Here is a 21010-nt window from a genome sequence, read left to right on the forward strand (position 1 = left end):
ATACTGAGTCTGAGACTGAGTCTGGGACTGAGACTGAGACTGAGACTGAGACTGGGTCTGAGTCTGAGACTGAGACTGAGTCTGGAACTGAGACTGAGATTGAGACTGAGTCTGAGTCTGGGACTGAGACTGATTCTGAGACTGAGACTGAATCTGAGTCTGACACTGAGACTGAGACTTGAGACTGAGGCTGAGATTGAGACTGAGACTGAGTCTGAAACTGAGTCTGAGTCTGATACTGAGACTGAGACTGAGACTGAGTCTGAGTCTGAGACAGAGACTGAGACTGAGTCTGCGACTAAGACTGAGTCTGAGTCTGAGACTGAGACTGAGTCTGAGTCTGAAACTGAGACTGAGTCTGAGACTGAGACTGACCCTGAGACTGAGTCGGAATCTAAGACTGAGTCCGAGTCTGAGACTGAGACTGAGATTGAGTCTGGGACTGAGACTGAGTCTGGGACTGAGACTGAGACCGAGTCTGAGACTGTCTGAGACTGAGACTGAGTCTGAGACTGAGAATGATTCTGAGACTGAGTCTGAATCTGAGACTGTCTGAGACTGAGACAGAGTCTGAGACTGAGAATGAGTCTGAGACTGAGTCTGAGACTGAGTCTGAGTCTGAGACTGAGAATGAGTCTGAGACTGAGTCTGAATCTGAAGCTGAGACTGAGACTGAGTCTGAGACTGAGACAGAGTCTAAATCTGAGACTGAGTCTGAGACTGAGACTGAGACTGAGACTGAGTCTGAATCTGAGACTGAGACTGAGACTGAGACTGAGACTGAGTCTGATACTGAGTCTGAGACTGAGCCTGAGTCTGAGACTGAGTCTGAGACTGAGTCGGAGTCTGAGACTGAGAATGAGTCTGAGACTGTGTCTGAATCTGAAGCTGAGTCTGAGACTGATTCGGAGTCTGAGACTGTCTGAGACTGAGACAGAGTCTGAGACTGAGAATGAGTCTGAGACTGAGTCTGAGACTGAGTCGGAGTCTGAGACTGAGAATGAGTCTGAGACTGAGTCTGAATCTGAAGCTGAGACTGAGACTGAGACTGAGTGTGAGTCTGAGACTGTCTGAGACTGAGACTGAGTCTGAGACTGAGACTGAGTCTGAGACTGAGTCTGAATCTGAGACTGAGACTGAGACTGAGACTGAGACTGAGTCTGATACTGAGTCTGAGACTGAGCCTGAGTCTTAGACTGAGTCTGGGACTGAGTCTGAGTCTGAGACTGAGACTGAGTCTGAGACTGAGACTGAGACTGGGTCTGAGACTGAGACTGAGTCTGAAACTGAGACTGAGACTGAGACTGTGACTGAGTCTGATACTGAGTCTGAGATTGAGACTGAGTCTGAGACTGAGACTGAGTCTGAGACTGAGACTGAGACTGAGACTGAGACTGGGTCTGAGTCTCAGACTGAGGCTGAGTCTGAGACTGAGAATGAGACTGAGACTGAATCTGAGACTGAGACTGAGACTGAGACTGGGTCTGAGTCTCAGACTGAGGCTGAGTCTGAGACTGAGTCTGAGACTGAGTCTGGGACTGAGTCTGAGACTGAGACTGGGTCTGAGACTGAGACTGAATCTGAATCTGACACTGAGACTGAGACTGAGGCTGAGACTGAGACTGAGACTGAGTCTGAAACTGAGTCTGAGTCTGATACTGAGACTGAGACTGAGACTGAGTCTGAGTCTGAGACAGAGACTGAGACTGAGTCTGGGACTTAGACTGAGTCTGAGTCTGAGACTGAGACTGAGTCTGAGTCTGAGACTGAGACTGGGTCTGAGACTGAGACTGAGACTGAGACTGAGTCGGAATCTAAGACTGAGTCCGAGACTGAGACTGAGACTGAGATTGAGTCTGGGACTGAGACTGAGTCTGGGACGGAGACTGAGACCGAGTCTGAGACTGTCTGAGACTGAGACTGAGTCTGAGACTGAGAATGAGTCTGAGACTGAGTCTGAATCTGAGACTGAGACTGAGACAGAGACTGAGTCTGAGACTGAGTCTGAGACTGAGACTGAGACTGAGACTGAGTCTGAGACTGAGACTGAGACTGAGTCTGAGACTGAGTCTGAATCTGAGACTGAGTCTGAGACTGAGACTGAGTCTGATACTGAGTCTGAGACTGACTGAGCCTGAGACTGAGACTGAGACTGAGTCTGAGACTGAGTCTGATACTGAGTCTGAGACTGAGTCTGGGACTGAGACTGAGACTGAGACTGAGTCTGAGACTGAGTCTGAGACTGAGACTGAGACTGAGATTGAGTCTGAGACTGAGTCTGAGACTGAGACTGAGACTGAGACTGAGTCTGAGACTGAGACTGAGACTGAGACTGAGTCTGAGACTGAGTCTGAATCTGAGACTGAGTCTGAGACTGAGACTGAGTCTGATACTGAGTCTGAGACTGACTGAGCCTGAGACTGAGACTGAGTCTGAGACTGAGTCTGATACTGAGTCTGAGACTGAGTCTGGGACTGAGACTGAGACTGAGACTGGGTCTGAGTCTGAGACTGAGACTGAGTCTGGAACTGAGACTGAGATTGAGACTGAGTCTGAGTCTGGGATTGAGACTGATTCTGAGACTGAGACTGAATCTGAGTCTGACACTGAGACTGAGACTGAGACTGAGGCTGAGACTGAGACTGAGACTGAGCCTGAAACTGAGTCTGAGTCTGATACTGAGACTGAGACTGAATCTGAGTCTGAGACAGAGACTGAGACTGAGTCTGAGACTGAGACTGAGACTGAGACTGAGTCGGAATCTAAGACTGAGTCCGAGACTGAGACTGAGACTGAGATTGAGTCTGGGACTGAGACTGAGTCTGGGACTGAGACTGAGACCGAGTCTGAGACTGTCTGAGACTGAGACTGAGTCTGAGACTGAGAATGAGTCTGAGACTGAGACTGAGACTGAGTCTGAGTCTGAGACTGAGACTGAGACTGAGACTGAGTCGGAATCTAAGACTGAGTCCGAGACTGAGACTGAGACTGAGATTGAGTCTGGGACTGAGACTGACTCTGGGACTGAGACTGAGACCGAGTCTGAGACTGTCTGAGACTGAGACTGAGTCTGAGACTGAGAATGAGTCTGAGACTGAGTCTGAATCTGAGACTGTCTGAGACTGAGACAGAGTCTGAGACTGAGAATGAGTCTGAGACTGAGTCTGAGACTGAGTCGGAGTCTGAGACTGAGAATGAGTCTGAGACTGAGTCCGAATCTGAAGCTGAGACTGAGACTGAGTCTGAGACTGAGACAGAGTCTAAATCTGAGACTGAGTCTGAGACTGAGACTGAGTCTGAGACTGAGACTGAGTCTGAGACTGAGTCTGAGACTGAGACTGAGTCTGAGTCTGACACTGAGATAGAGACTGAGTCTGAGACTGAGACTGAGTCTGAGACTGCGTCTGGGACTGAGTCTGAGTCTGAGACAGAGACAGAGACTGAGACTGAGACTGAGTCTGAGTCTGAGACTGAGACTGACTCTGAGACTGAGATTGAGACTGAGACTGAGACTGAGTCTGAGACTGAGTCTGAGACTGAGACTGAGACTGAGACTGAGTCTGAGACTGAGACTGAGACAGAGTCTGAGACTGAGACTGGGACTGAGTCTGAGACTGAGACTGAGTCTGAGACTGAGACAGAGACTGATACAGAGTCTGAGACTGAGTCTGAGACTGAGACTGAGACTGAGACTGAGACTGAGTCTGAGACTGAGTCTGGGACTGAGTCTGAGACTGAGACTGAGACTGGGTCTGAGTCTGAGACTGAGACTGAGTCTGGAACTGAGACTGAGATTAAGAATGAGTCTGAGTCTGGGACTGAGACTGATTCTGAGACTGAGACTGAATCTGAGTCTGACACTGAGACTGAGACTGAGACTGAGGCTGAGACTGAGACTGAGTCTGAAACTGAGTCTGAGTCTGATACTGAGACTGAGACTGAGACTGAGTCTGAGTCTGAGACAGAGACTGAGACTGAGTCTGGGACTAAGACTGAGTCTGAGTCTGAGACTGAGATTGAGTCTGAGTCTGAGACTGAGACTGAGTCTGAGACTGAGACTGAGACTGAGACTGAGTCGGAATCTAAGACTGAGTCCGAGACTGAGACTGAGACTGAGATTGAGTCTGGGACTGAGACTGAGTCTGGGACTGAGACTGAGTCTGAATCTGAGACTGAGTCCGAGACTGAGACTGAGACTGAGACTGAGTCTGAGTCTGAGTCTGAGACTGAGACTGAGTCTGAGACTGAGTCTGAGACTGAGACTGAGACTGAGTCTGAGACTGAGTCTGAGACTGAGACTGAATCTGAGTCTGAGACTGAGTCTGTGACTGAGACTGAGTCTGAGACTGAGACTGAATCTGAGACTGAGTCTGAGACTGAGACTGAGACTGAGACTGAGACTGAGTCTGAGTCTGAGACTGAGACTGAGTCTGGAACTGAGACTGAGATTGAGACTGAGTCTGAGTCTGGGACTGAGACTGATTCTGAGACTGAGACTGAATCTGAGTCTGACACTGAGTCTGAGACTGAGTCTGATACTGAGTCTGAGACTGACTGAGCCTGAGACTGAGACTGAGACTGAGTCTGAGACTGAGTCTGATACTGAGTCTGAGACTGAGTCTTGGACTGAGACTGAGACTGAGACTGAGACTGGGTCTGAGTCTGAGACTGAGACTGAGTCTGGAACTGAGACTGAGATTGAGACTGAGTCTGAGTCTGGGACTGAGACTGATTCTGAGACTGAGACTGAATCTGAGTCTGACACTGAGACTGAGACTGAGACTGAGGCTGAGATTGAGACTGAGACTGAGTCTGAAACTGAGTCTGAGTCTGATACTGAGACTGAGACTGAGACTGAGTCTGAGTCTGAGACAGAGACTGAGACTGAGTCTGGGACTAAGACTGAGTCTGAGTCTGAGACTGAGACTGAGTCTGAGTCTGAAACTGAGACTGAGTCTGAGACTGAGACTGAGACTGAGACTGAGTCGGAATCTAAGACTGAGTCCGAGACTGAGACTGAGACTGAGATTGAGTCTGGGACTGAGACTGAGTCTGGGACTGAGACTGAGACCGAGTCTGAGACTGTCTGAGACTGAGACTGAGTCTGAGACTGAGAATGAGTCTGAGACTGAGTCTGAATCTGAGACTGTCTGAGACTGAGACAGAGTCTGAGACTGAGAATGAGTCTGAGACTGAGTCTGAGACTGAGTCGGAGTCTGAGACTGAGAATGAGTCTGAGACTGAGTCTGAATCTGAAGCTGAGACTGAGACTGAGTCTGAGACTGAGACAGAGTCTAAATCTGAGACTGAGTCTGAGACTGAGACTGAGACTGAGACTGAGTCTGAATCTGAGACTGAGATGAGACTGAGACTGAGACTGAGTCTGATACTGAGTCTGAGACTGAGCCTGAGTCTGAGACTGAGTCTGAGACTGAGTCGGAGTCTGAGACTGAGAATGAGTCTGAGACTGTGTCTGAATCTGAAGCTGAGTCTGAGACTGATTCGGAGTCTGAGACTGTCTGAGACTGAGACAGAGTCTGAGACTGAGAATGAGTCTGAGACTGAGTCTGAGACTGAGTCGGAGTCTGAGACTGAGAATGAGTCTGAGACTGAGTCTGAATCTGAAGCTGAGACTGAGACTGAGACTGAGTGTGAGTCTGAGACTGTCTGAGACTGAGACTGAGTCTGAGACTGAGACAGAGTCTGAGACTGAGTCTGAATCTGAGACTGAGACTGAGACTGAGACTGAGACTGAGACTGAGTCTGATACTGAGTCTGAGACTGAGCCTGAGTCTTAGACTGAGTCTGGGACTGAGTCTGAGTCTGAGACTGAGACTGAGTCTGAGACTGAGACTGAGACTGGGTCTGAGACTGAGACTGAGTCTGAAACTGAGACTGAGACTGAGACTGTGACTGAGTCTGATACTGAGTCTGAGATTGAGACTGAGTCTGAGACTGAGACTGAGTCTGAGACTGAGACTGAGACTGAGACTGAGACTGGGTCTGAGTCTCAGACTGAGGCTGAGTCTGAGACTGAGAATGAGACTGAGACTGAATCTGAGACTGAGACTGAGACTGAGACTGGGTCTGAGTCTCAGACTGAGGCTGAGTCTGAGTCTGAGACTGAGACTGAGTCTGAGACTGAGTCTGAGACTGAGACTGAGACTGAGTCTGAGACTGAGACTGAGTCTGAGACTGAGACTGAGACTGAGTCTGAGACTGAGACCGAGTCTGAGACTGTCTGAGACTGATACTGAGTCTGAGACTGAGACTGAGACTGAGTCTGAGACTGAGTCTGAGACTGAGACTGAGACTGAGACTGAGTCTGAGACTGAGACTGAGACTGAGTCTGAGACTGAGTCTGAATCTGAGACTGAGTCTGAGACTGAGACTGGGTCTGAGTCTGACACTGAGATAGAGACTGAGTCTGAGACTGAGACTGAGTCTGAGACTGAGTCTGAGACTGAGTCTGAGACTGAGACTGAGACTGGGTCTGAGTCTGAGACTGAGACTGAGTCTGGAACTGAGACTGAGATTGAGACTGAGTCTGAGTCTGGGACTGAGACTGATTCTGAGACTGAGACTGAATCTGAATCTGACACTGAGACTGAGACTGAGGCTGAGACTGAGACTGAGACTGAGTCTGAAACTGAGTCTGAGTCTGATACTGAGACTGAGACTGAGACTGAGTCTGAGTCTGAGACAGAGACTGAGACTGAGTCTGGGACTTAGACTGAGTCTGAGTCTGAGACTGAGACTGAGTCTGAGTCTGAGACTGAGACTGGGTCTGAGACTGAGACTGAGACTGAGTCGGAATCTAAGACTGAGTCCGAGACTGAGACTGAGACTGAGATTGAGTCTGGGACTGAGACTGAGTCTGGGACTGAGACTGAGACCGAGTCTGAGACTGTCTGAGACTGAGACTGAGTCTGAGACTGAGAATGAGTCTGAGACTGAGTCTGAATCTGAGACTGAGACTGAGACAGAGACTGAGTCTGAGACTGAGTCTGAGACTGAGACTGAGACTGAGACTGAGTCTGAGACTGAGACTGAGACTGAGTCTGAGACTGAGTCTGAATCTGAGACTGAGTCTGAGACTGAGACTGAGTCTGATACTGAGTCTGAGACTGACTGAGCCTGAGACTGAGACTGAGACTGAGTCTGAGACTGAGTCTGATACTGAGTCTGAGACTGAGTCTGGGACTGAGACTGAGACTGAGACTGAGTCTGAGACTGAGTCTGAGACTGAGACTGAGACTGAGATTGAGTCTGAGACTGAGTCTGAGACTGAGACTGAGACTGAGACTGAGTCTGAGACTGAGACTGAGACTGAGACTGAGTCTGAGACTGAGTCTGAATCTGAGACTGAGTCTGAGACTGAGACTGAGTCTGATACTGAGTCTGAGACTGACTGAGCCTGAGACTGAGACTGAGACTGAGTCTGAGACTGAGTCTGATACTGAGTCTGAGACTGAGTCTGGGACTGAGACTGAGACTGAGACTGGGTCTGAGTCTGAGACTGAGACTGAGTCTGGAACTGAGACTGAGATTGAGACTGAGTCTGAGTCTGGGATTGAGACTGATTCTGAGACTGAGACTGAATCTGAGTCTGACACTGAGACTGAGACTGAGACTGAGGCTGAGACAGAGACTGAGACTGAGTCTGAGACTGAGACTGAGACTGAGACTGAGTCGGAATCTAAGACTGAGTCCGAGACTGAGACTGAGACTGAGATTGAGTCTGGGACTGAGACTGAGTCTGGGACTGAGACTGAGACCGAGTCTGAGACTGTCTGAGACTGAGACTGAGTCTGAGACTGAGAATGAGTCTGAGACTGAGACTGAGACTGAGTCTGAGTCTGAGACTGAGACTGAGACTGAGACTGAGTCGGAATCTAAGACTGAGTCCGAGACTGAGACTGAGACTGAGATTGAGTCTGGGACTGAGACTGAGTCTGGGACTGAGACTGAGACCGAGTCTGAGACTGTCTGAGACTGAGACTGAGTCTGAGACTGAGAATGAGTCTGAGACTGAGTCTGAATCTGAGACTGTCTGAGACTGAGACAGAGTCTGAGACTGAGAATGAGTCTGAGACTGAGTCTGAGACTGAGTCGGAGTCTGAGACTGAGACTGAGTCTGAATCTGAGACTGAGTCTGAGACTGAGACTGAGACAGAGTCTAAATCTGAGACTGAGTCTGAGACTGAGACTGAGTCTGAGACTGAGACTGAGACTGAGACTGAGACAGAGTCTGAGACTGAGACTGGGTCTGAGTCTGAGCCTGAGACTGAGTCTGAGACTGAGACTGAGACTGAGACTGACTCTGAGACTGAGACTGAGACTGAGACTGAGTCTGAGACTGAGACTGAGTCTGAGACTGAGACTGAGTCTGAATCTGAGACTGAGTCTGAGACTGAGACTGAGACAGAGTCTAAATCTGAGACTGAGTCTGAGACTGAGACTGAGTCTGAGACTGAGACTGAGTCTGAGACTGAGTCTGAGACTGAGACTGAGTCTGAGTCTGACACTGAGATAGAGACTGAGTCTGAGACTGAGACTGAGTCTGAGACTGCGTCTGGGACTGAGTCTGAGTCTGAGACAGAGACAGAGACTGAGACTGAGACTGAGTCTGAGTCTGAGACTGAGACTGACTCTGAGACTGAGATTGAGACTGAGACTGAGACTGAGTCTGAGACTGAGTCTGAGACTGAGACTGAGACTGAGACTGAGTCTGAGACTGAGACTGAGACAGAGTCTGAGACTGAGACTGGGTCTGAGTCTGAGACTGAGACTGAGTCTGAGACTGAGACAGAGACTGATACAGAGTCTGAGACTGAGTCTGAGACTGAGTCTGAGACTGAGACTGAGACTGAGACTGAGACTGAGTCTGAGACTGAGTCTGGGACTGAGTCTGAGACTGAGACTGAGACTGGGTCTGAGTCTGAGACTGAGACTGAGTCTGGAACTGAGACTGAGATTAAGACTGAGTCTGAGTCTGGGACTGAGACTGATTCTGAGACTGAGACTGAATCTGAGTCTGACACTGAGACTGAGACTGAGACTGAGGCTGAGACTGAGACTGAGTCTGAAACTGAGTCTGAGTCTGATACTGAGACTGAGACTGAGACTGAGTCTGAGTCTGAGACAGAGACTGAGACTGAGTCTGGGACTAAGACTGAGTCTGAGTCTGAGACTGAGATTGAGTCTGAGTCTGAGACTGAGACTGAGACTGAGTCTGAGACTGAGACTGAGACTGAGACTGAGTCGGAATCTAAGACTGAGTCCGAGACTGAGACTGAGACTGAGATTGAGTCTGGGACTGAGACTGAGTCTGAGACTGAGACTGGGTCTGAGTCTGAGACTGAGACTGAGTCTGAGACTGAGACTGAGACTGAGACTGACTCTGAGACTGAGACTGAGACTGAGACTGAGTCTGAGACTGAGACTGAGTCTGAGACTGAGACTGAGTCTGAATCTGAGACTGAGTCTGAGACTGAGACTGAGACAGAGTCTAAATCTGAGACTGAGTCTGAGACTGAGACTGAGTCTGAGACTGAGACTGAGTCTGAGACTGAGTCTGAGACTGAGACTGAGTCTGAGTCTGACACTGAGATAGAGACTGAGTCTGAGACTGAGACTGAGTCTGAGACTGCGTCTGGGACTGAGTCTGAGTCTGAGACAGAGACAGAGACTGAGACTGAGACTGAGTCTGAGTCTGAGACTGAGACTGACTCTGAGACTGAGATTGAGACTGAGACTGAGACTGAGTCTGAGACTGAGTCTGAGACTGAGACTGAGACTGAGACTGAGTCTGAGACTGAGACTGAGACAGAGTCTGAGACTGAGACTGGGTCTGAGTCTGAGACTGAGACTGAGTCTGAGACTGAGACAGAGACTGATACAGAGTCTGAGACTGAGTCTGAGACTGAGTCTGAGACTGAGACTGAGACTGAGACTGAGACTGAGTCTGAGACTGAGTCTGGGACTGAGTCTGAGACTGAGACTGAGACTGGGTCTGAGTCTGAGACTGAGACTGAGTCTGGAACTGAGACTGAGATTAAGACTGAGTCTGAGTCTGGGACTGAGACTGATTCTGAGACTGAGACTGAATCTGAGTCTGACACTGAGACTGAGACTGAGACTGAGGCTGAGACTGAGACTGAGTCTGAAACTGAGTCTGAGTCTGATACTGAGACTGAGACTGAGACTGAGTCTGAGTCTGAGACAGAGACTGAGACTGAGTCTGGGACTAAGACTGAGTCTGAGTCTGAGACTGAGATTGAGTCTGAGTCTGAGACTGAGACTGAGACTGAGTCTGAGACTGAGACTGAGACTGAGACTGAGTCGGAATCTAAGACTGAGTCCGAGACTGAGACTGAGACTGAGATTGAGTCTGGGACTGAGACTGAGTCTGGGACTGAGACTGAGTCTGAATCTGAGACTGAGTCCGAGACTGAGACTGAGACTGAGACTGAGTCTGAGTCTGAGTCTGAGACTGAGACTGAGTCTGAGACTGAGTCTGAGACTGAGACTGAGACTGAGTCTGAGACTAAGTCTGTGACTGAGACTGAGTCTGAGACTGAGACTGAATCTGAGACTGAGTCTGAGACTGAGACTGAGTCTGAGACTGAGACTGAGTCTGAGACTGAGTCTGAGACTGAGACTGAGTCTGAGTCTGACACTGAGATAGAGACTGAGTCTGAGACTGAGACTGAGTCTGAGACTGCGTCTGGGACTGAGTCTGAGTCTGAGACAGAGACAGAGACTGAGACTGAGACTGAGTCTGAGTCTGAGACTGAGACTGACTCTGAGACTGAGATTGAGACTGAGACTGAGACTGAGTCTGAGACTGAGTCTGAGACTGAGACTGAGACTGAGACTGAGTCTGAGACTGAGACTGAGACAGAGTCTGAGACTGAGACTGGGTCTGAGTCTGAGACTGAGACTGAGTCTGAGACTGAGACAGAGACTGATACAGAGTCTGAGACTGAGTCTGAGACTGAGACTGAGACTGAGACTGAGACTGAGTCTGAGACTGAGTCTGGGACTGAGTCTGAGACTGAGACTGAGACTGGGTCTGAGTCTGAGACTGAGACTGAGTCTGGAACTGAGACTGAGATTAAGACTGAGTCTGAGTCTGGGACTGAGACTGATTCTGAGACTGAGACTGAATCTGAGTCTGACACTGAGACTGAGACTGAGACTGAGGCTGAGACTGAGACTGAGTCTGAAACTGAGTCTGAGTCTGATACTGAGACTGAGACTGAGACTGAGTCTGAGTCTGAGACAGAGACTGAGACTGAGTCTGGGACTAAGACTGAGTCTGAGTCTGAGACTGAGATTGAGTCTGAGTCTGAGACTGAGACTGAGTCTGAGACTGAGACTGAGACTGAGACTGAGTCGGAATCTAAGACTGAGTCCGAGACTGAGACTGAGACTGAGATTGAGTCTGGGACTGAGACTGAGTCTGGGACTGAGACTGAGTCTGAATCTGAGACTGAGTCCGAGACTGAGACTGAGACTGAGACTGAGTCTGAGTCTGAGTCTGAGACTGAGACTGAGTCTGAGACTGAGTCTGAGACTGAGACTGAGACTGAGTCTGAGACTAAGTCTGTGACTGAGACTGAGTCTGAGACTGAGACTGAATCTGAGACTGAGTCTGAGACTGAGACTGAGTCTGAGACTGAGTCTGAGACTGAGTCTGAGACTGAGACTGAGTCTGAGACTGAGACTGAGACTGAGTCTGAGACTGAGACCGAGTCTGAGACTGTCTGAGACTGATACTGAGTCTGAGACTGAGACTGAGACTGAGTCTGAGACTGAGTCTGAGACTGAGACTGAGACTGAGACTGAGTCTGAGACTGAGACTGAGACTGAGTCTGAGACTGAGTCTGAATCTGAGACTGAGTCTGAGACTGAGACTGAGTCTGAGTCTGACACTGAGATAGAGACTGAGTCTGAGACTGAGACTGAGTCTCAGACTGAGTCTGAGACTGAGTCTGAGACTGAGACTGAGACTGGGTCTGAGTCTGAGACTGAGACTGAGTCTGGAACTGAGACTGAGATTGAGACTGAGTCTGAGTCTGGGACTGAGACTGATTCTGAGACTGAGACTGAATCTGAATCTGACACTGAGACTGAGACTGAGGCTGAGACTGAGACTGAGACTGAGTCTGAAACTGAGTCTGAGTCTGATACTGAGACTGAGACTGAGACTGAGTCTGAGTCTGAGACAGAGACTGAGACTGAGTCTGGGACTAAGACTGAGTCTGAGTCTGAGACTGAGACTGAGTCTGAGTCTGAGACTGAGACTGGGTCTGAGACTGAGACTGAGACTGAGACTGAGACTGAGTCGGAATCTAAGACTGAGTCCGAGACTGAGACTGAGACTGAGATTGAGTCTGGGACTGAGACTGAGTCTGGGACTGAGACTGAGACCGAGTCTGAGACTGTCTGAGACTGAGACTGAGTCTGAGACTGAGAATGAGTCTGAGACTGAGTCTGAATCTGAGACTGAGACTGAGACAGAGACTGAGTCTGAGACTGAGTCTGAGACTGAGACTGAGACTGAGACTGAGTCTGAGACTGAGACTGAGACTGAGTCTGAGACTGAGTCTGAATCTGAGACTGAGTCTGAGACTGAGACTGAGTCTGATACTGAGTCTGAGACTGACTGAGCCTGAGACTGAGACTGAGACTGAGTCTGAGACTGAGTCTGATACTGAGTCTGAGACTGAGTCTGGGACTGAGACTGAGACTGAGACTGAGTCTGAGACTGAGTCTGAGACTGAGACTGAGACTGAGATTGAGTCTGAGACTGAGTCTGAGACTGAGACTGAGACTGAGACTGAGTCTGAGACTGAGACTGAGACTGAGACTGAGTCTGAGACTGAGTCTGAATCTGAGACTGAGTCTGAGACTGAGACTGAGTCTGATACTGAGTCTGAGACTGACTGAGCCTGAGACTGAGACTGAGACTGAGTCTGAGACTGAGTCTGATACTCAGTCTGAGACTGAGTCTGGGACTGAGACTGAGACTGAGACTGGGTCTGAGTCTGAGACTGAGACTGAGTCTGGAACTGAGACTGAGATTGAGACTGAGTCTGAGTCTGGGATTGAGACTGATTCTGAGACTGAGACTGAATCTGAGTCTGACACTGAGACTGAGACTGAGACTGAGGCTGAGACTGAGACTGAGTCTGAAACTGAGTCTGAGTCTGATACTGAGACTGAGACTGAGTCTGAGTCTGAGACAGAGACTGAGACTGAGTCTGAGACTGAGACTGAGACTGAGACTGAGTCGGAATCTAAGACTGAGTCCGAGACTGAGACTGAGACTGAGATTGAGTCTGAGTCTGAGACAGAGACTGAGACTGAGTCTGAGACTGAGTCTGAGACTGAGACTGAGTCTGAGTCTGACACTGAGATAGAGACTGAGTCTGAGACTGAGACTGAGTCTGAGACTGCGTCTGGGACTGAGTCTGAGTCTGAGACAGAGACAGAGACTGAGACTGAGACTGAGTCTGAGTCTGAGACTGAGACTGACTCTGAGACTGAGATTGAGACTGAGACTGAGACTGAGTCTGAGACTGAGTCTGAGACTGAGACTGAGACTGAGACTGAGTCTGAGACTGAGACTGAGACAGAGTCTGAGACTGAGACTGGGTCTGAGTCTGAGACTGAGACTGAGTCTGAGACTGAGACAGAGACTGATACAGAGTCTGAGACTGAGTCTGAGACTGAGTCTGAGACTGAGACTGAGACTGAGACTGAGACTGAGTCTGAGACTGAGTCTGGGACTGAGTCTGAGACTGAGACTGAGACTGGGTCTGAGTCTGAGACTGAGACTGAGTCTGGAACTGAGACTGAGATTAAGACTGAGTCTGAGTCTGGGACTGAGACTGATTCTGAGACTGAGACTGAATCTGAGTCTGACACTGAGACTGAGACTGAGACTGAGGCTGAGACTGAGACTGAGTCTGAAACTGAGTCTGAGTCTGATACTGAGACTGAGACTGAGACTGAGTCTGAGTCTGAGACAGAGACTGAGACTGAGTCTGGGACTAAGACTGAGTCTGAGTCTGAGACTGAGATTGAGTCTGAGTCTGAGACTGAGACTGAGACTGAGTCTGAGACTGAGACTGAGACTGAGACTGAGTCGGAATCTAAGACTGAGTCCGAGACTGAGACTGAGACTGAGATTGAGTCTGGGACTGAGACTGAGTCTGAGACTGAGACTGGGTCTGAGTCTGAGACTGAGACTGAGTCTGAGACTGAGACTGAGACTGAGACTGACTCTGAGACTGAGACTGAGACTGAGACTGAGTCTGAGACTGAGACTGAGTCTGAGACTGAGACTGAGTCTGAATCTGAGACTGAGTCTGAGACTGAGACTGAGACAGAGTCTAAATCTGAGACTGAGTCTGAGACTGAGACTGAGTCTGAGACTGAGACTGAGTCTGAGACTGAGTCTGAGACTGAGACTGAGTCTGAGTCTGACACTGAGATAGAGACTGAGTCTGAGACTGAGACTGAGTCTGAGACTGCGTCTGGGACTGAGTCTGAGTCTGAGACAGAGACAGAGACTGAGACTGAGACTGAGTCTGAGTCTGAGACTGAGACTGACTCTGAGACTGAGATTGAGACTGAGACTGAGACTGAGTCTGAGACTGAGTCTGAGACTGAGACTGAGACTGAGACTGAGTCTGAGACTGAGACTGAGACAGAGTCTGAGACTGAGACTGGGTCTGAGTCTGAGACTGAGACTGAGTCTGAGACTGAGACAGAGACTGATACAGAGTCTGAGACTGAGTCTGAGACTGAGTCTGAGACTGAGACTGAGACTGAGACTGAGACTGAGTCTGAGACTGAGTCTGGGACTGAGTCTGAGACTGAGACTGAGACTGGGTCTGAGTCTGAGACTGAGACTGAGTCTGGAACTGAGACTGAGATTAAGACTGAGTCTGAGTCTGGGACTGAGACTGATTCTGAGACTGAGACTGAATCTGAGTCTGACACTGAGACTGAGACTGAGACTGAGGCTGAGACTGAGACTGAGTCTGAAACTGAGTCTGAGTCTGATACTGAGACTGAGACTGAGACTGAGTCTGAGTCTGAGACAGAGACTGAGACTGAGTCTGGGACTAAGACTGAGTCTGAGTCTGAGACTGAGATTGAGTCTGAGTCTGAGACTGAGACTGAGTCTGAGACTGAGACTGAGACTGAGACTGAGTCGGAATCTAAGACTGAGTCCGAGACTGAGACTGAGACTGAGATTGAGTCTGGGACTGAGACTGAGTCTGGGACTGAGACTGAGTCTGAATCTGAGACTGAGTCCGAGACTGAGACTGAGACTGAGACTGAGTCTGAGTCTGAGTCTGAGACTGAGACTGAGTCTGAGACTGAGTCTGAGACTGAGACTGAGACTGAGTCTGAGACTAAGTCTGTGACTGAGACTGAGTCTGAGACTGAGACTGAATCTGAGACTGAGTCTGAGACTGAGACTGAGTCTGAGACTGAGACTGAGTCTGAGACTGAGTCTGAGACTGAGACTGAGTCTGAGTCTGACACTGAGATAGAGACTGAGTCTGAGACTGAGACTGAGTCTGAGACTGCGTCTGGGACTGAGTCTGAGTCTGAGACAGAGACAGAGACTGAGACTGAGACTGAGTCTGAGTCTGAGACTGAGACTGACTCTGAGACTGAGATTGAGACTGAGACTGAGACTGAGTCTGAGACTGAGTCTGAGACTGAGACTGAGACTGAGACTGAGTCTGAGACTGAGACTGAGACAGAGTCTGAGACTGAGACTGGGTCTGAGTCTGAGACTGAGACTGAGTCTGAGACTGAGACAGAGACTGATACAGAGTCTGAGACTGAGTCTGAGACTGAGACTGAGACTGAGACTGAGACTGAGTCTGAGACTGAGTCTGGGACTGAGTCTGAGACTGAGACTGAGACTGGGTCTGAGTCTGAGACTGAGACTGAGTCTGGAACTGAGACTGAGATTAAGACTGAGTCTGAGTCTGGGACTGAGACTGATTCTGAGACTGAGACTGAATCTGAGTCTGACACTGAGACTGAGACTGAGACTGAGGCTGAGACTGAGACTGAGTCTGAAACTGAGTCTGAGTCTGATACTGAGACTGAGACTGAGACTGAGTCTGAGTCTGAGACAGAGACTGAGACTGAGTCTGGGACTAAGACTGAGTCTGAGTCTGAGACTGAGATTGAGTCTGAGTCTGAGACTGAGACTGAGTCTGAGACTGAGACTGAGACTGAGACTGAGTCGGAATCTAAGACTGAGTCCGAGACTGAGACTGAGACTGAGATTGAGTCTGGGACTGAGACTGAGTCTGGGACTGAGACTGAGTCTGAATCTGAGACTGAGTCCGAGACTGAGACTGAGACTGAGACTGAGTCTGAGTCTGAGTCTGAGACTGAGACTGAGTCTGAGACTGAGTCTGAGACTGAGACTGAGACTGAGTCTGAGACTAAGTCTGTGACTGAGACTGAGTCTGAGACTGAGACTGAATCTGAGACTGAGTCTGAGACTGAGACTGAGTCTGAGACTGAGTCTGAGACTGAGTCTGAGACTGAGACTGAGTCTGAGACTGAGACTGAGACTGAGTCTGAGACTGAGACCGAGTCTGAGACTGTCTGAGACTGATACTGAGTCTGAGACTGAGACTGAGACTGAGTCTGAGACTGAGTCTGAGACTGAGACTGAGACTGAGACTGAGTCTGAGACTGAGACTGAGACTGAGTCTGAGACTGAGTCTGAATCTGAGACTGAGTCTGAGACTGAGACTGAGTCTGAGTCTGACACTGAGATAGAGACTGAGTCTGAGACTGAGACTGAGTCTCAGACTGAGTCTGAGACTGAGTCTGAGACTGAGACTGAGACTGGGTCTGAGTCTGAGACTGAGACTGAGTCTGGAACTGAGACTGAGATTGAGACTGAGTCTGAGTCTGGGACTGAGACTGATTCTGAGACTGAGACTGAATCTGAATCTGACACTGAGACTGAGACTGAGGCTGAGACTGAGACTGAGACTGAGTCTGAAACTGAGTCTGAGTCTGATACTGAGACTGAGACTGAGACTGAGTCTGAGTCTGAGACAGAGACTGAGACTGAGTCTGGGACTAAGACTGAGTCTGAGTCTGAGACTGAGACTGAGTCTGAGTCTGAGACTGAGACTGGGTCTGAGACTGAGACTGAGACTGAGACTGAGACTGAGTCGGAATCTAAGACTGAGTCCGAGACTGAGACTGAGACTGAGATTGAGTCTGGGACTGAGACTGAGTCTGGGACTGAGACTGAGACCGAGTCTGAGACTGTCTGAGACTGAGACTGAGTCTGAGACTGAGAATGAGTCTGAGACTGAGTCTGAATCTGAGACTGAGACTGAGACAGAGACTGAGTCTGAGACTGAGTCTGAGACTGAGACTGAGACTGAGACTGAGTCTGAGACTGAGACTGAGACTGAGTCTGAGACTGAGTCTGAATCTGAGACTGAGTCTGAGACTGAGACTGAGTCTGATACTGAGTCTGAGACTGACTGAGCCTGAGACTGAGACTGAGACTGAGTCTGAGACTGAGTCTGATACTGAGTCTGAGACTGAGTCTGGGACTGAGACTGAGACTGAGACTGAGTCTGAGACTGAGTCTGAGACTGAGACTGAGACTGAGATTGAGTCTGAGACTGAGTCTGAGACTGAGACTGAGACTGAGACTGAGTCTGAGACTGAGACTGAGACTGAGACTGAGTCTGAGACTGAGTCTGAATCTGAGACTGAGTCTGAGACTGAGACTGAGTCTGATACTGAGTCTGAGACTGACTGAGCCTGAGACTGAGACTGAGACTGAGTCTGAGACTGAGTCTGATACTGAGTCTGAGACTGAGTCTGGGACTGAGACTGAGACTGAGACTGGGTCTGAGTCTGAGACTGAGACTGAGTCTGGAACTGAGACTGAGATTGAGACTGAGTCTGAGTCTGGGATTGAGACTGATTCTGAGACTGAGACTGAATCTGAGTCTGACACTGAGACTGAGACTGAGACTGAGGCTGAGACTGAGACTGAGTCTGAAACTGAGTCTGAGTCTGATACTGAGACTGAGACTGAGTCTGAGTCTGAGACAGAGACTGAGACTGAGTCTGAGACTGAGACTGAGACTGAGACTGAGTCGGAATCTAAGACTGAGTCCGAGACTGAGACTGAGACTGAGATTGAGTCTGAGTCTGAGACAGAGACTGAGACTGAGTCTGAGACTGAGTCTGAGACTGAGACTGAGTCTGAGTCTGACACTGAGATAGAGACTGAGTCTGAGACTGAGACTGAGTCTGAGACTGCGTCTGGGACTGAGTCTGAGTCTGAGACAGAGACAGAGACTGAGACTGAGACTGAGTCTGAGTCTGAGACTGAGACTGACTCTGAGACTGAGATTGAGACTGAGACTGAGACTGAGTCTGAGACTGAGTCTGAGACTGAGACTGAGACTGAGACTGAGTCTGAGACTGAGACTGAGACAGAGTCTGAGACTGAGACTGGGTCTGAGTCTGAGACTGAGACTGAGTCTGAGACTGAGACAGAGACTGATACAGAGTCTGAGACTGAGTCTGAGACTGAGTCTGAGACTGAGACTGAGACTGAGACTGAGACTGAGTCTGAGACTGAGTCTGGGACTGAGTCTGAGACTGAGACTGAGACTGGGTCTGAGTCTGAGACTGAGACTGAGTCTGGAACTGAGACTGAGATTAAGACTGAGTCTGAGTCTGGGACTGAGACTGATTCTGAGACTGAGACTGAATCTGAGTCTGACACTGAGACTGAGACTGAGACTGAGGCTGAGACTGAGACTGAGTCTGAAACTGAGTCTGAGTCTGATACTGAGACTGAGACTGAGACTGAGTCTGAGTCTGAGACAGAGACTGAGACTGAGTCTGGGACTAAGACTGAGTCTGAGTCTGAGACTGAGATTGAGTCTGAGTCTGAGACTGAGACTGAGACTGAGTCTGAGACTGAGACTGAGACTGAGACTGAGTCGGAATCTAAGACTGAGTCCGAGACTGAGACTGAGACTGAGATTGAGTCTGGGACTGAGACTGAGTCTGAGACTGAGACTGGGTCTGAGTCTGAGACTGAGACTGAGTCTGAGACTGAGACTGAGACTGAGACTGACTCTGAGACTGAGACTGAGACTGAGACTGAGTCTGAGACTGAGACTGAGTCTGAGACTGAGACTGAGTCTGAATCTGAGACTGAGTCTGAGACTGAGACTGAGACAGAGTCTAAATCTGAGACTGAGTCTGAGACTGAGACTGAGTCTGAGACTGAGACTGAGTCTGAGACTGAGTCTGAGACTGAGACTGAGTCTGAGTCTGACACTGAGATAGAGACTGAGTCTGAGACTGAGACTGAGTCTGAGACTGCGTCTGGGACTGAGTCTGAGTCTGAGACAGAGACAGAGACTGAGACTGAGACTGAGTCTGAGTCTGAGACTGAGACTGACTCTGAGACTGAGATTGAGACTGAGACTGAGACTGAGTCTGAGACTGAGTCTGAGACTGAGACTGAGACTGAGACTGAGTCTGAGACTGAGACTGAGACAGAGTCTGAGACTGAGACTGGGTCTGAGTCTGAGACTGAGACTGAGTCTGAGACTGAGACAGAGACTGATACAGAGTCTGAGACTGAGTCTGAGACTGAGTCTGAGACTGAGACTGAGACTGAGACTGAGACTGAGTCTGAGACTGAGTCTGGGACTGAGTCTGAGACTGAGACTGAGACTGGGTCTGAGTCTGAGACTGAGACTGAGTCTGGAACTGAGACTGAGATTAAGACTGAGTCTGAGTCTGGGACTGAGACTGATTCTGAGACTGAGACTGAATCTGAGTCTGACACTGAGACTGAGACTGAGACTGAGGCTGAGACTGAGACTGAGTCTGAAACTGAGTCTGAGTCTGATACTGAGACTGAGACTGAGACTGAGTCTGAGTCTGAGACAGAGACTGAGACTGAGTCTGGGACTAAGACTGAGTCTGAGTCTGAGACTGAGATTGAGTCTGAGTCTGAGACTGAGACTGAGACTGAGTCTGAGACTGAGACTGAGACTGAGACTGAGTCGGAATCTAAGACTGAGTCCGAGACTGAGACTGAGACTGAGATTGAGTCTGGGACTGAGACTGAGTCTGGGACTGAGACTGAGTCTGAATCTGAGACTGAGTCCGAGACTGAGACTGAGACTGAGACTGAGTCTGAGTCTGAGTCTGAGACTGAGACTGAGTCTGAGACTGAGTCTGAGACTGAGACTGAGACTGAGTCTGAGACTAAGTCTGTGACTGAGACTGAGTCTGAGACTGAGACTGAATCTGAGACTGAGTCTGAGACTGAGACTGAGTCTGAGACTGAGACTGAGTCTGAGACTGAGTCTGAGACTGAGACTGAGTCTGAGTCTGACACTGAGATAGAGACTGAGTCTGAGACTGAGACTGAGTCTGAGACTGCGTCTGGGACTGAGTCTGAGACAGAGACAGAGACTGAGACTGAGACTGAGTCTGAGTCTGAGACTGAGACTGACTCTGAGACTGAGATTGAGACTGAGACTGAGACTGAGTCTGAGACTGAGTCTGAGACTGAGACTGAGACTGAGACTGAGTCTGAGACTGAGACTGAGACAGAGTCTGAGACTGAGACTGGGTCTGAGTCTGAGACTGAGACTGAGTCTGAGACTGAGACAGAGACTTATACAGAGTCTGAGACTGAGTCTGAGACTGAGACTGAGACTGAGACTGAGACTGAGTCTGAGACTGAGTCTGGGACTGAGTCTGAGACTGAGACTGAGACTGGGTCTGAGTCTGAGACTGAGACTGAGTCTGGAACTGAGACTGAGATTAAGACTGAGTCTGAGTCTGGGACTGAGACTGATTCTGAGACTGAGACTGAATCTGAGTCTGACACTGAGACTGAGACTGAGACTGAGGCTGAGACTGAGACTGAGTCTGAAAC

This window comes from Chiloscyllium punctatum, chromosome 24, assembly GCF_047496795.1.
Source record: "Chiloscyllium punctatum isolate Juve2018m chromosome 24, sChiPun1.3, whole genome shotgun sequence".
Taxonomy (NCBI): Eukaryota; Metazoa; Chordata; class Chondrichthyes; order Orectolobiformes; family Hemiscylliidae; genus Chiloscyllium; species Chiloscyllium punctatum.